This window comes from Podarcis melisellensis (genome assembly GCF_964234715.1).
Source record: "Podarcis melisellensis genome assembly, chromosome: 1".
In the NCBI taxonomy this organism is placed as follows: domain Eukaryota; kingdom Metazoa; phylum Chordata; class Lepidosauria; order Squamata; family Lacertidae; genus Podarcis; species Podarcis melisellensis.
In genome coordinates, this window is record NC_138528.1 from 89,369,807 (window position 1) to 89,385,277 (window position 15,471).

The 15,471-nt window shown below is 43.6% G+C and overlaps 1 protein-coding gene across 1 annotated transcript in view; it reads left to right on the forward strand.

Annotated features, from left to right (window-relative positions):
• The first annotated feature begins 2,260 nt into the window (after positions 1–2,260).
• The window catches only part of GLI2 (GLI family zinc finger 2), a 185,156-nt gene continuing 171,945 nt past the window's right edge, over positions 2,261–15,471 (forward strand). Inside the window, exon 1 of the mRNA XM_081885514.1 lies at positions 2,261–2,757. The gene's annotated coding sequence lies outside the window, so the exon portion shown is untranslated. The remainder of the gene's footprint in view (positions 2,758–15,471) is intronic.

The window sequence follows — 15,471 nt, forward strand, 5'->3', positions numbered from 1 at the left end:
TGTGCATTCAAATCAAAGGCCACTTTATTGGTCAGTTGCCTACCATTTCCCACTAGTGGCAGAAATCTCCATGAATCAGTTTGATATGGTTTGGGTGCTGCACAACTTTGAGAACCTTTGGGGTGAGCTTTCCATATGGACTGGCCTTGGATTGCATCAGGGGGATGAGACATCTCTTTCAGTCCACAGGCCACATCAGCTCCTGGGCAATCTCGGGGTGGGAGCACATGCCAGTAGATGGTGGGACCAGAAGCAAAAAGTGAGTGGGGCAAAGGCAAAAAGTGGGAGGACCACTCTTTCCGACTTCCTTTTGTACACTAGGACACCTTCCAGCTACACAAGTCAAAGGTTTATACAGTGCTTTTTTCTATATATATAAAGTTTAGAGGTACTCTCATTTCACTACTCATACTGAAATGCTGCCCCTCAATGAGGCCAAACTTAGATTCACAAAATGCTTAGGGGTCTGTGTACCCCTGTGTACCCCCCAAAAAAGCACTGGGTTTAAATACACCCACCACACACACACACACACACATCCTCCAGCTAGCAAGAAAAATGCATTTATCACAGGTCAAGCCAGGCAAAAGCATGTAAGGAAGGACTGTTCAGGGTGTGGCTTGGGGATGAGGAGAGACAGAGACACCAGAAGGGACACATTTGGCTGCAAACGTGAGGTTCCCCATCCCTGGATTGCGTGTTATTTACCCATGCCAACACCACTGGCTCATGACTGGGAAATTCTGCTTTGATGAGAGTATGGAATAGTGGGATCAGCCACTCCTCATGGAAGGCCAATTCACACATTCCGCGTGGTGTTCCAGCAACACAGACATTTTACTACCAAAGGTCAAGATAACACACACACACCCTTCATTCCTTGTACAGAAACTGAATGGATTGGTATTTGACTCTTGAATTGTAGAGCGGGGGAAGCTTCAGAAGAGGAGTACAAAAATGATATGGGCTAGAGCAACTCTGCTATGAGGAAATGATACAAAATGTGTGGGCTTTTTAGGAGAAGAAGAGTAAAGCAGAGGGCATGATAATGGTATACAAGACTATTCAGTTTGGAGAAAGTGGGTAGAGTTTTTCTCCCTGTGTCATAACACTTGAACCTGGCGCCATTAGCTGAAACCAAATGTTGGAAGATTCTGGACAAATTCCCCCTGCTGCCACTGCCCAAGACAGACTGGCCACCACATTGGATGACTTTAAAAGGGTTTTAGACAAAAGCATAGAGGATAAGCCTATAAATGGCTACTAGCCATGATAGCTATGTCCTCCTTCAGGTGCCAGAGGCAGTATCATTCTGAATGCCAATTGCTGGGTATCATAAGTGGGATCTCCTTTCAGGCTCCCCATAGGCCATCTGTAAGGTCAGGATGCTGAAGTAGATGGGCCATTGGCCTGATCCAGCAGGGCTTACTTTCATCTGATGGTGCAGTATCCTCCACCATAACTGCAGGTGCAGGGCAAGCAATGTGGCACACATGGAAGTGCCATCCAACAGAAGGGAGTACATGGGAGTCAGAAGGAATGGCTGGGCAGGTGATGGTAGTGTTGAGAAACAGTGGCAAACAGACTCCCCCGTCCTAAACCAGCATTCTCTGACTGAGCCAGCTGCCCCACTCTGCCTAAGGGGAGGGCCTGCCCTGAACAAAATTCATTTCAGCAGCCACCGTGCCACTACAGGCATGCGCCACTTGGTCAGTGTGCTGCCTTTCACATGTTACTCCATGGTGGGCTCCCAAGTAGCCAGAGCTAATACCTACTTGGGTAGGACCCTTCCTGACACAGGAGCTAAAAGGTGTGCCTGTTTATGGGTTGTGTGCACACGAAGTCTCCAGCTGTGTGTGCTTAACACTCATCACCTGCATCCCTTAGGAGAGATCAACCTGCCCAGCTGTGATCACCTCTCTGCTCCTTCCAATCCAACCCCACTAGCTGCGTCCCGCTTCCAACTTCGGTTATGTGGAAAAGGAAAAAGGAAAAGCGGAAGGAGAGAGAAAGAGAGAGATCCCAGCCTATCTGGAACAGCTCGTGGTGCAATTGACGAAGGGCGGGGAGAAACAGGAGGCGCAGGCGTGGATTAGAATGAAAACAGATCAGTCAATGGATTTGGACTCCGGAGATCATCTGACTTGAGTTAACAAACCCCAACTGGATTTCGAAGTGTGGGAGAGAGAGAGGAAAAGTTTCTTTTCCCCCTCCACCTCCTCTTTCTTTTTTAACTTTCCTCCACTGGCGGCGGCGGCGGCAGCGGTAGTGGTGGTGGGGGGAAAAGCAGAACCCTCCCTCTCGCGCGCTCTCCTCCCCCTGCTGCGTTCCTTAATTTCTCCCCGAGCGTGCGCGTCCGGGGATGTCCTACGTTGGGATGATGGATGGCAGGAGGGCAGAAACGCGGCGGCAGCCGAAGAAGCGCCCAGCACTTTTTTGAACTCTCCCTCTCTCCCTTTCCCGGACGATCCTCAATGAGCCTTCGAGAAGGAGGAGGAGGAGGAGAAAGGGGAAGCTTGCGCTCCAGCCGGGATTTTTGGTAGCGGCAGCAGCAGCACCATCAACAGCAGCAACTCCCGCTTTTCAAGAAGGGGTAGAAAAACGACGCACAAAAGGACTGCAAGCGGCAACAACCCTCCCTCCCTCCCTCCCTCTCCCCAAACCCTGAAGTGGACGATGGGGCGCTGGATTCGCAGCCCTCTCCTGGAGCCGGAGCAGCCGCTGGCCCTGTGAAAAAGCAAACAAACTTCTCTTTGGGTAAAGTTGCTTCCCTCCGTTTCCCTCCCCCTCCCCACCCCCACATTTGGGAATGCTTTGGGATTCTAAAGCGAGTCCTTCAAGTGTCGATTGCCTCCCCCCCACAGCCGTTAAAGTGTGTTTGTTTGCGTGTTGGAGCAGACGAGGGGGGTCCGCGCACTCTTTCCCGCCGCCGCCGCCGCCGCTCCCCCACCCTTGGTGGGTGTGACGGCAAAAGTTGGTAACAGGCGGGTCGGTGCTGCTGTGGATTGATTGATCTGAAGCAGGGAACCTGCGCACGTGTGTGTCCTCTCTCTCTCTCTCTCTCTCTCTCTCTCTCTCTCTCTCTCTCTGTGTGTGTGTGTGTGAGAGAGAGAGAGAGAGAGAGAGAGAGAGAGAGAGAGAGAGAGAGAGAGAGAGAGAGAGAGAGAGAGATGCATTTTCAGGAACTGTGGCGGTGCCTTGACTTTCCTGCTACAACTAGGCAGCAGGGGAGGAGCAGCAGCAGATGAGAGATTGACCAACGTTCGGCTTGGAATGTTGGGAGAATTCCTCCCCCCCCCCGGGGTGCGTGGGTGGTGGGAAAGGTGGGGGCTGCCCCAATACTAGTGAGGCTGCCGCTCCTTCTGGGGAGATCCGTCCTGCTTTCTCTCCGCCTACCCCCCCCCCAACCTGTGTGTATCTGTTGATTTGAAATCTCCCATCTCCGCGGAAGACGGGCGCGGGGGTGCCTGGGTGGGAGTCAGTTCCTTCCACAAGAAGCGGCTTTCCTTGCGCTGCTCCACTCCCTGCAGCTCCCACCCACGCGCCCCAACTTTCCAGGAGTTTTGCGAACATGTGACGGGCGGTGTTGGTTGCTTTTCCCCGCTGCACACCTTTTGGACTGCAAAGCGTGGCGCGGATATTTCATAGCGGTATCTTACGCATAAGCCAGATATCCTACGTGCATCTCCCTCTCTCTCTCTGTGTGTGTGTATACCAATCCCGCAGGGATGCGTGTATAGGCATTTTCCAGAAACAAGACGGTAACCTGGCGGGGGCTGTGAGCCTGCGATTATAACGGGGAGTGAGTGATCACTTATTCGCAACTTTTGTTGCGCGCGCCATTCCCTAAAATCTTTTACAGGGAAAGATGGAGAGGCTCTTGGGTTTGACTTAACTCCTCGCAATTGTCTGCCTCTGGCCACTTATCCACCCCCCCCCCTTTTCCCAAAGCAATCTTTCGGCAAGTATATTTGCGAAGGAATTTCAAAAATCCACCCTGCAACTTGATCCCTGTGTGATGGGGAGCGGCATGGAGTGAGCTGGGCGCCAATCCTATTAAGGATTTGGAGAGCTGAAGGGGTGCTTACCCCCCCCCTTCAAGAACTCAAAGGCTTGAAGACAATTGTGGAAGGAGGGAGGGAATCGTTTCTTCTTGTTTTTCTTGTTAACCCCCCCCCAAGAAACTCTCCACACACACTAAATTGCTGTCATTTGTTGAGATTTTCCAGGTGCACCTTTGCCTAAAATAGTTACCTGAGTTTCAAACTATTATGCTTGTGTGTGTTCAGATTCTGGCATTAAAGATGTGTTGTTTGGCCTGTTGAACACTTTCCATCCAAGTTGCACGGGGAGTCAATGTAGAGGTTTTCAGGCAGCATGATAAAGAATATAGCCAATAACAACTTTGGAAAGGGTGGAAAAAATGCAGAAGTTTCACATAGGCTATCCCTGGAGTGGGGGGGGGATTACAGGGCCCCTTTGGAGCTGTAGCACTCAACCAGATAGGTGCTGAGGATCTGCAATGTTCTTGCTGCTTATGGTCCATGAGAGTGTAAAGTTGTTAGGATATTCCTCAATGTAACTCACTGAGAGCACAAGACGACTTTTAAAAGACAGTTGGTCACCTTTCATTGCAAGTGCCACAAAAATAACATTGCACTGGCCCATCAAAACACCACTCTTAAGGGGTGTAGAGACTGGCAAGATAAGTCTTCAGTTGTAGGGGGACTTTAGCTTTGTGTGTGGGTGTATGAGAGGGAGATCCCTGTGGCCAAGATCCTCACAAAGAGAAGCACTCTAAATGCATAGGGCATTTGCCTTGTAATGAGAGGTGTGGTGCAACCCCAATACATGTTTACTTGAAAGTTAAGTCCCGCTGTGTTCAGTTAGTTTTACTTCCAGATAAATGTATGTGTAGAACAGCAGCTTAGCAGCACAATCCTATGCATTTTTACTCGGAAGTAAATGAAGTTGTATCCGATGAGAGCTTTGGCTGGATTGTGCCCATTAAATAAAAGTAAAATGCAAATGCTTAAAGTAATACATTGGTTCCTTACTCTTTAAAAAAAAAAATCGACAATGCACATAGTCTGTTATGATCTCTTATTTTATGTATTTTTTCAAAACCTGCACATATTGGGGTACCCTTTCCACAGCTGAAGCGTTTTGAAGTTTATGTATTATTGACTGTTACAGATAAAAAGAGCAGTTGTAAAACTTTCTCTCCTTTTTATGCAATAGAGGTCTCTGGGGATGTCCAAGAATTTGAAAGTAAACGTTGCACTCGCATGCTGCATAAAATAGCATTTAAACAAATATTGTATTGGCATGTCCCACGAACCCAGTGCCAAAAGAGTAGAGTAAATAAACGGTGAAATCCAAAATATACAGACGTGGAAAAGACTGATTTCTTGCAAAGACTTACTGATTTGATCTGTTTGTTCTAGCTACCTTAGATTTAAGATAGAACCTTATTGGGGGGGGGCTTAAAAACAAATTTACGTACATTTTGCTGCAAGGAAAACAAATTGTGCTGCCTACTTTCACCTGGAAAAGGAAATCTTTTAGATATATAGCACATCATTTACAGCTTTATAAAATTCATGTTGATTGTTGCATATTGCTCAAGCAGTAGTCGTTGGGGTTTTGTATTAATATATCTATATATATCTTGATATTTGCCTGGAGTTATTTATATTTTCTTCAGAGTGCCAGGAAACTTTGACACCTGTCAAACTTTGACTTGCCCTCAACATAAATGGCATATTGAGTATAACTTCACATCTGGCTATATATAATCTAACAAATTACCCACAGTGGAACTTTTTGTGGGGCAATTAAAAAATAAGGCAAGTTTCCAATTTGACAACCCTCCCACAATTTTGAAAAGACAGAAAATCAACTTATACTGAACTGTTTCTCTTTGGTGAACTTTTCAATCCTCTGGGGTGTGTTTGTAAAAGAGATAATCTTTAAAGCAAGGTGTGGGGGAAGATTCACTTGATGCTGAATCCTGTTGTTGCCTTAAGCACATAACTTTGAAGTGCCCAGAAATGTAACCACTGTACTGCATAGGAAAACATATCCTGGGGACTCTTTCCAACTTCCTTTTAATGTTTTTATTTCTTCATGCGTCAAAAGGGTTGTAGGTTTGGGTGGATTCATATGGATAAAAAATAGTTGCAGCTGGACATTTGTGTATATGGTATGTGCACTGAAGGCTGAGACATAACACTTATTTAAATCCGATGATGCTGATTTAAAAGTCATCATTCTGATTTAAATCTAGAGGCAACTTGGAGGATATTTCCCCTCTTATTATGAAAAGCTGTGCGGGAATATGCTAAGCAACTGGTGTCAAATTCTTAGCTTGTTTTATGTGGGAAGAATCTTGAGAAGCATCCTTATTTGAGCCAACTGGAACCATTTTAGAAAGGGTGGGGTGTAAATGTTTAAAATAAACCATTCTAGAATTTATATCTGCCTTTAATGTGACAAAGTTTGAAATGCTATCCTAAATGATTGCAGAAATCAATTGCCTTTTGTTTATGCTAAGCAAAATTTGAATAGCAACAAACAGTATAGAAGATACTTTTTGTCAATATAAATTAGAATGAAATCTTTGAGATACTTGACAGTATTCCCCCCCCACACACTTAATTCAGATTTCTTAAAATTATTTAGTTACTTGTTTAAAAAGCACCTGACGATGGGTTGGGTGCCGTTTGTGGGTGAACTCAGAGATCTGTCCGCTGACATGGCACAGGTAAATGGAAGAAGACATTTATCCTGAAAAGAAGAGCCAAAATAAAGAAGTAGGTTTTAAGCCACTGGAAGGAAAGGTAAAGGTGACGGCAGCAGAGATGGAGATGCATAGCGGGTTCAGTCCTGTCTTTTAAAACCTGAGATGTGCAGCCCAATCTATGCATGTCTGTTTGAAAGTAAGTAATCTGAATTCAATGTGGCTTAGTCCCAAGAAGTCATGGATAGGACTGCAGCCTTACAGCCCAATCCTATACTACTTTACTCAGACATCCTACTGTGAGGGGTTTTGCTCCCAATAGAGAGTGTATACAGCTGCAATCAAAGGAAATCACTCATAAATAAAATAATGTTGTGCTTTTACAGTACTTTATTTTCAAATACTCAATTTCTGGCCCGGCATACTGCATTGCCACATTGTTACCATTGCTATTTAGGATCAGGATGTTAGGGGAAAGGCTGTTCCAAGGCATTCTAATTTTAGATTAATTTGGGGTTTGTTAGGATCATAGAATCACCCTTCACGCATTCCAAGGTGCATCTTTTACACGGACAGTCTTTTCCCCAAGCACATAAGAGTTTTGTAGAAAAGTGAATAGACATTGCTACTCCTTGCTCCCTCAACTCCTGGTGGCCTACTGTAAGCCAGTTGTTTGCACTGCATCCTGAAAGATACACAAATCCTTCAAGCTTTTTGTGCTCTCAGAAGTGCCTTGTTCACAGTGGAGTTTCCAGTACGGATTAGCGAAGAAAGCAAATTCAGCCAGCAATCACACAAAACTCTATATTTATTTGTGTAGCAAACACCCATCCATTGCTGTCCTTAGAATGAGTACACTTAACAGTCTTACTCAAGTTGAAGTAGAGGGTTAAAAGGAGAAAGAGGTGATTTTGAATGGTTTGGATTTTTTTGTGCTTTTTTAAAATACTCTTATTCCCTAAATACAGCTTCTCTAACACTTCTTTGGACTGTTTGCACTTGAGCTACTTGTTCTGTTATCTGAATTTCTATGAATGAAGTTGACTGCACTGCAGTGTGTTAATTTACTTGAGCAGTGTTTGACATACACTTGAAAGCAGGGTAAATATAGAAAAGAACTGGGGTTTATTTTGTTAGCATTTCGAAGGAAAAGCAGCAACCCAAAATTGAATCTTGAGAGTTAATTACTTCCTTTACCCACACTGCCACAGTGCAAAAACATCTTATTTAATGGTCTTTGGTTAGATACCTGCACACTTTGTGAATTCCCATTGGACACTTACAGATCTTATATAGGGCAATCATGAAAGCTCGGAACATATGGCTGCATATGTAGAACTCAAGGGTAAATTGCTGGAGATGATCTCTTCACTTTATTTGGAATACCCAATGAATGGGGAGCCAACAATAATAACAGTTTGGATAATTAACAAAAACTCTGTGCTTTGTCCAGAAATCCACTTGAAGTATACCAGAGTTAAAAGCTTTATTGGAACCTGAAGGAATGGCAGAAAAATGTCCCTGAATCTGTTAATCCTGGTGCAGTTGTTAGGGCTTTCCTTAAATAAATGAAAAAGTGCTAGGAACTGAAAAACAATAAGCCCAAATTGCAGCTGAAAAAGAGGTGCCTGGTAATACAATCCTATGCATGTCTACTCAGAAAAGGTCCTATTGAATTTGATAGGACTTTTCTTCAACCTTAGTTGGTCACCAGGATCTGTACATACTAGGCATCTGGATCTCAATCCAGAGTCTACTAATGATGGTTAGAGGCTTTGTTTCCACACACCGCGCCCCACTCCTTTCCTTCTCGATTTATTACATATTTTTTTAAACTGGCCATTACTATTTAAGTTCTTAAGACTAGGTGAAGCAAAATAATACAGGCCAGAGTACTAGACACTTGCTGCTATGTATCATTTCTGTTCCCTTCCCACTTTCAAGGTCTGAAAGGGCATTTAAAAGAAGCCTGAGCCCAGCTCGAGACTTTTCTCCCTGTTCCCTGCTAGAAAGGGGGAGAAATAGAGAACCCACATTAATTTTGTGCATCTGGGAGGATAAGCTTTTAAAGCAGGCTCTGGCGTTTTTGGGTTAACTTGAATAGGTTAATGTTTAAAAAAAGAGGGGGGTGGACACATTGGTGGGGAGTGGGTTTTAACTGAGTACCCAATCCCATTCATTCATTAGCATAAGAAAACCAGTTTTAGTGCATTTACTATTGTATTGAGTGAAGAGTTCCAACAGTCAGGAGGAGAAAGAAAGTGAAAAGCTGCAAAGAAATGATGGGCTATTCAGATTATTCAGCAAGCCCCCCTCCTCCCCAGCTCCGGTCATCTGCCTTCGAGATCGGGGGATCGGGGATCTCACTTTTATCTCCCCCCTCCACTTTCCCTTTTCTTTTGCCTTTTTCACACGTTCACTTTTGTCAAGGTTTATTGATCACGTTTTTTTCTTCTCCGCAAATCTGTGGAAAATTTAATGAACCAAAAACAACAGTGACATAAAAGGAACTTTTAGCGCCAGGGCTGAATTCTCTCTCTCTCTCTCTCTCTCTCTCTCTCTCTCTCTCTCTCTCTCTCTCTCTCTCTCTCTCTCTCTCTCCACATTTCAGCTAGAATTCTGCCTCTCCTCCTCATTGTGTAGTTACTGTAGGAACATACAGTAGAAACTGGGGGGAAACAGCTGCACTGGTAACTGTTCATTGGGGGGGAAAGTTTGTATAATGCGTGTGACCTGACAGAAAGCCCAATTATAAATGCCTTTCTCTCTCCTTTGATACCTTTGTGAGGGTCAGATGCTAGACACTGCTCCTGCTCACAGGACTGCATCTGATAAAGTATTTCCTTTGAGGGGAGAATGAAGCCCATTAGTTGCCTGGCATTTCAACCCAAGTCGCAATGATTGCGGATTACCAGTCCTTATTTACAGCTCCCTCAATTGTTTTAGTGGCCTGCTCTTTGCTCGGCCCACATCTGCCCTGCCTCTGTGCTGTCTTGGCGTGTTTTATGATGCAAATGTTTTTTTGTTGCTTTACAAATAGTTTCAGTATCTGGATGATCTCAGGTGGCGTAGCTGAAAAGCAGCTTCTTTTCTCCCAGTTGGACTCAAACCCTGTAATTAAGCGGGGCTTCCAGGGCGATTATATATTTGGTTCCAGTACCCTTTCGGAGCAATTTCCCTTTAGGAAACCAGTTGAACTTTCGGCTCATTAGGATGCGCTTGTGGTTAATCTGAAAGGCTTTGGACAATAGCAATTCTTAGCCCTCCTTCTCCACCCTACTGCCTTTTCTCTTGATTGCATGAGTACCAGAATAGCGAGGAAATGGAACTGAGCATATTTGTGACAAACCACATTAAGATGCATTCACCTGGATAAACTGTAGACTACAGTAGTTCTCTTGGAGCTGTTATCTTGCTTTTTTCACAATAACTTCTGAATTCTTGTTTAACTTCTTACTGTGCTTGGTCTTATACACTGACTCCCCAAATGTGAATGTATATATTCCACTTGCATACAAGCACACATACTCCTACTGTTATAGATCTAAGCTAGTGAGTGCAGCTATCTGTCAACATTTGCTTCTGCCTCTCTGAGAAGTCTTTTAAAGCATTCACAAAATGCACATGGGGTTGCCTACATAAGGGACAGGTAACCTGTGGCCCTCCAGATGTTATTGGACCCCAACTCTCAACAACCTCAGCTAACATGGTCCCTGTTCGGATGATTGGAGCGAGATTTGAAGGGCCACAGATTTCTTCATCCTTGGTCCACATTCACATGTTACCAGTTTTTTTTACATCCGCTCTCATATTACTCAGTTTTCCAGCTGGATTTTTTAAAAAAAATGAAACAAAGGGAGAACACAGGAGCACAGGAAGCTGACTTATACAGAGTCAGAACAATTAGGCCAGCAGTTTTCCAAGGTTTCAGGCAGGAGACATTTCGAGCTCTGCCTGGAGAGGCTGGGGATTAAACTAGAGACTGACTGTGAAACAGGTAGCTAAGAATGGAATGGAGGAATATACTACAGTGGTACCTCGGGTTACAGACGCTTCAGGTTACAGACTCTGCTAACCCAGAAATAGTACCTCAGGTTAAGAACTTTGCTTCAGGATGAGAACAGAAATCGTGTGGCGGCGGCAGCGGGAGGCCCCATTAGCTAAAGTGGTACCTCAGGTTAAGAACAGTTTCCGGTTAAGAACGGACCTCCAGAACGAATTAAGTTCTTAACCCGAGGTACCACTGTATTCATTGATGAGCATATGTTGGGGACGGACAAAGGATATAACTCTCTTTACAATGGCCCCACTTTTTAGCTTCCCAGGAGCATCTGGTTGGCTATGGTTGGAATTACCGTGATGGGCCAATAGGTTACTCTTTGGTCTGGTCTAAAAAGGGAATAATTACTATGGATCATGACTTCTTAAGATAAGGGTTTGATTCCAGAGGCTTCAGAGGTTCAACTTTGAAACCTACATCACTGGTAACAGTTACTTTCAATTTATTCATGAGTGGGGCTAGGATTCTTCCCTGGAACAAATGCATAGCAAGAGAACTGGTACTAGCAAACAAAGCTTTCACCACAGATCAGACTAAGGATGGTGGAATCACACCACCATTTTATGAGTGTTTGTGTGTTATTTGCATTGATATTGTATGGCAAATTGAACACCCTCCCCCAGGGAACATTGGTTAACTAACCTGTCTTGTGAATGGTCCAGGATATATCAAGACCAGGATAGCCGACATGGCAGTATCCAGATGTGAATGGACAATTCCCATTTTCCCTGGCCATTGGCCATGTTGTCTGCTGGGAATTTATTTAATTGAGCACCTGAACCAAGCCTGAAGTTCAAACATCTAGTAAACTTTTAAACATGGACTGTGGTGGGAAAGAGAAGCTAGGAAGCTGGCCCAATTTACTGTACCAGAAGCTCAAATTTCCTGATCAATTCACAGTTACCTCACTCCCTAACCACTATATAAATGATGCTGGGGAAAGAACAAAGATGTTAATTTCATAATCACTTTCTTCAGCATTTCAGTATTTCCCTCCTTCCCCCGAGGCCTCAAAAGGTGGCTGTCAAAAGAGACTGAATGTTCTACAGGGCTAGACAAGTGCTGAAGTTGAAAATGAAAAGAAAATACTCTTTTGCCTGCATGTGTGGAAAGGAAAAGAGGCTACAGCTCAAGGAGTAGAGCAGACACTTTGTATGCAGAAGGTTCTGAGGAGAATCCAGGAAAAAGAGAATGAGCAGTCCCTGCAACGCCATGGCTAGATAGAGTAGACCACTGATCACCATATCAGATGCTAGAAGGCATTATTTACCTAGATTAATTAGGCTATTAATGATGGCTTTTTAGGAGACGCCTCTCCTTCTCATAGAGCTACAATTCTCAGAGTGGTTTAATTAGTCAGTCCTCCTTCCCAGAGACTCTGGGAATTGCTGCTTTTTGTCACTAGGGGCTGGGGTCCTTAACAACACTCAGCATCCTGAGCAATTTTTTTAAAGTGGTATGATACTGCTTTAAATGTAAAGTGGAGATGGGGGCATTGGATTCTATAGATGAATGTAAATGCCTCTTTCATCATCCTGCATCTGCCCTTAATATTTATTTTTCTGCATTCATCTGTGAAAGGAGGGGTGGGATCAAGCCCACAGGCCTCACCCCTCATTTGCCAAACTTTTACCCAAACGCAAGCAGAGCCTAAGGACAAGCTATGTGAATGTTGGCTCTCCTTAGAGGTTTAGGTGAACACTCAAGTGGTGCCAGCCGGCATGATCTTGCTCTCTCAGTATTCATCTTCTGCACGAATGAAGATATGGCCTTCTAGCAAATGGTTCTTTGTACCTCCTGCATGGCAGTTCGAGGCATTCAGAGATGTGGTCAGTCTTCACTAATGACCTATTTGGATTATTTTTTCACCACATAGACTGATGACAAAAAATGTGGGGGTAGTCAAGTAAGTTTTACTCAGAGTAGATGCATTGAAATTAATAGACATAACCTAGTTGCACTTATTACTTTGAATGGATATACAGTGGTACCTCAGGTTAAGAACTTAATTCGTTCCAGAGGTCCGTTCTTAACCTGAAACTGTTCTTAACCTGAAGCACCACTTTAGCTAATGGGGCCTCCTGCTGCCGCTGCAGGGCGATTTCTGTTCTTATCCCGAAGCAGAGTTCTTAACCCGAGGTACTATTTCTGGGTTAGCGGAGTCTGTAACCTGAAGTGTATGTAAGCCGAGGTACCACTGTACTCTGACTAAAACTTACTTAAGTGTGACCTTTGTTGTGCTTTTGTAATGCTGTACATGAAAGTCATCAGAACCGGTAATGAGTGATTTGATTGACTGATGTTTATTTCTGAAGCTCAGGGCATTTTATGTGGAGAGGCCATCTCCCAATCCCATCCAGAGACCTTTGATGCTGAAACAAAAGGAGTGTTCAGAGACAGCCATGTGTTCAGCTAAAGCATCAGTAGGCAGGGCTTTTTTCCAGTCGGAACTCAGTTCTGGAACCTTTCAGGTGGGCGCCATTGCCATTATAAGAGCAAGAGAGGCGTACATGGTGAGTTCTGGCAGCTCTTTTTCTAAAAAAATAACACTGCCGGTAGATGACCATGTTTCTTGGGCATCATTCACCTTTGGCAAGGTGCATGGGCGCAACCAAAAGAGGGTAAGGCCACAAGGCACTTTCCTATGCATACTCTTGCATGCATGCAAGCACACACACACACACACACACACACAAAGGCCACAGAGAGCCTCTGGTGTAGCAAGTTAAAGTATAAAGGGGAGCAGGATTAAATTCACTAGTCATTCCTCCCTGTAGTCTTGGCATTAATTTTCTCAGTGATAAGTGTACAGCTGCTAGGCTGTGGTGCATTGACACAATGGCAAGTGGGCACGATTCTGCTGGATTCACTGAGTGCATGGGAAGCATTCATGTAGACAGCCCTAATGATTGGTCTCATATGCTCACAGACCATATTCTCTTTAGATTGATTGCAAATATTGCATAACACTAAAAAAAAAACCCTACTAATTTTATTAGGCTTTTATGCTGAAAAGTAGTTTGATGTCACAAATGAAAAAAACATTCAAATAGCCATTCCACTTACCCCCACTCTACATGAAAAGAAACCACATTAATTCACACACACACACACACACACACACACACACGCGTAATCTGTGGGGCTTTATTATAGCCCTCCTCTTCTTTTTCTTGGTAGCTGAGAAAAAAGAAAACCCTGTTGATTAAGGACATATCTGTTAAAAGAACATCAGTTTTAAAAGACTGCGGTTCCTTTTCAGAGGGACCCTTAGTGAGCCCTTTTTGTGTGCGGAGGACAATGCAATAAGTCAGACGGGACTTTTTGAGCTGCATCTGTAAGGAACTGTAAGGGCCCCTGAAGTACACTTGTGTTAAGTTGAATTGATTGAGATTTAATGGCCGTTAGTGGCTATGAATGGTAATGATTTTCTTGAGTGTCTTCAGTGTGCTTGACATTAATAACTGGTGGACTTGTATATGTGCATGAACCAACTGCATGATTTACTTATAGAGATGCTTTCGCCCACCCTCCTTTTTCATAATTTAGTTGTTTTGATGGTTTGTTGGGGTGTTTTTTTTGTAAAAAACAACAACAACATTGGCTTCAAGGAGCATGTACATCTTGTCAATTTAATTTTGTCCTCTTGATATTTCACCCGCTTTCCAGCATAAATCAAGCCATTATATAGCCGGGTGTGATGAATTTGTTTTACATGCCATCGTGAATTAATGTTATGCAAATGGAAGCTTTACAGGTACCATGATTTACTTAATAACAAGTTCCAATATTTAGGCTCATTCATTTTGTTTTGAAGGTTTATAGGTTGTATGCGTGTGTGCCTGTGTGTGTTTGCACACAGGTACATAATTACTTTTTCAAATGTGAGATTTGTGTGTGTTTGCTGTGTAGTGTAAGCACATATTGATGGTTGTGAATCATGGTTGTAACATGCTTTGCCTACCAAGGCATTTCAAAGAGAATATTCAAATACGGTGTGTGGGTTTGAGAGAAAAATGGCACCCATGATTATTTTAGGTAACATTATGAAGAGGCATCCATTCTATATCATTTGAAGCTTTTCTTGTAGGTCACTTAGGTAAACAGCAGTTTTTTATTTTTCCTATACTCACTATGAAGGCTACCCTAAGACAATCTATGGAAGTGCCATATATTCAGAATGCTTTGAAAAATCTGCAAGAGCTCTAAGAATCTCAGTCCAAGGGTGGGTGTCTATATTATTGCAGATCTTCCAACTGATCATACCCCCACCTGTTCTTACTCAAGGTTAAGGACAGTGGAGAGTGACACCTGACACATAAATACATCTCAGATTGCTGAAGATGAGAATAATTTTTTAGCTTTGCTTTCAAAAAATTGAGGTCTTGCAAATCCAATGATTGACAGTCTTTCAGTCTGTCATTTTCCTTCTCCCGATATACAGACACAAGGCACCTTGGCTTGATACATTGGTCGTGTTTGGGCTTGTGACAATATATTCTGGTCTTGATATTTCAGTGGCCTCAGACTCAAGGTTTTAAGTCTGGTTTTCCCTGTCCATCTAGTATTAAGTCTGTGACAGTTTCTAAAACTTGCAATAAAGTTAAGAATACAAATAAAGTGGACAGTTTATAAAATTCAGGACAAGGGTCCAAATCAGTCAGCAGCT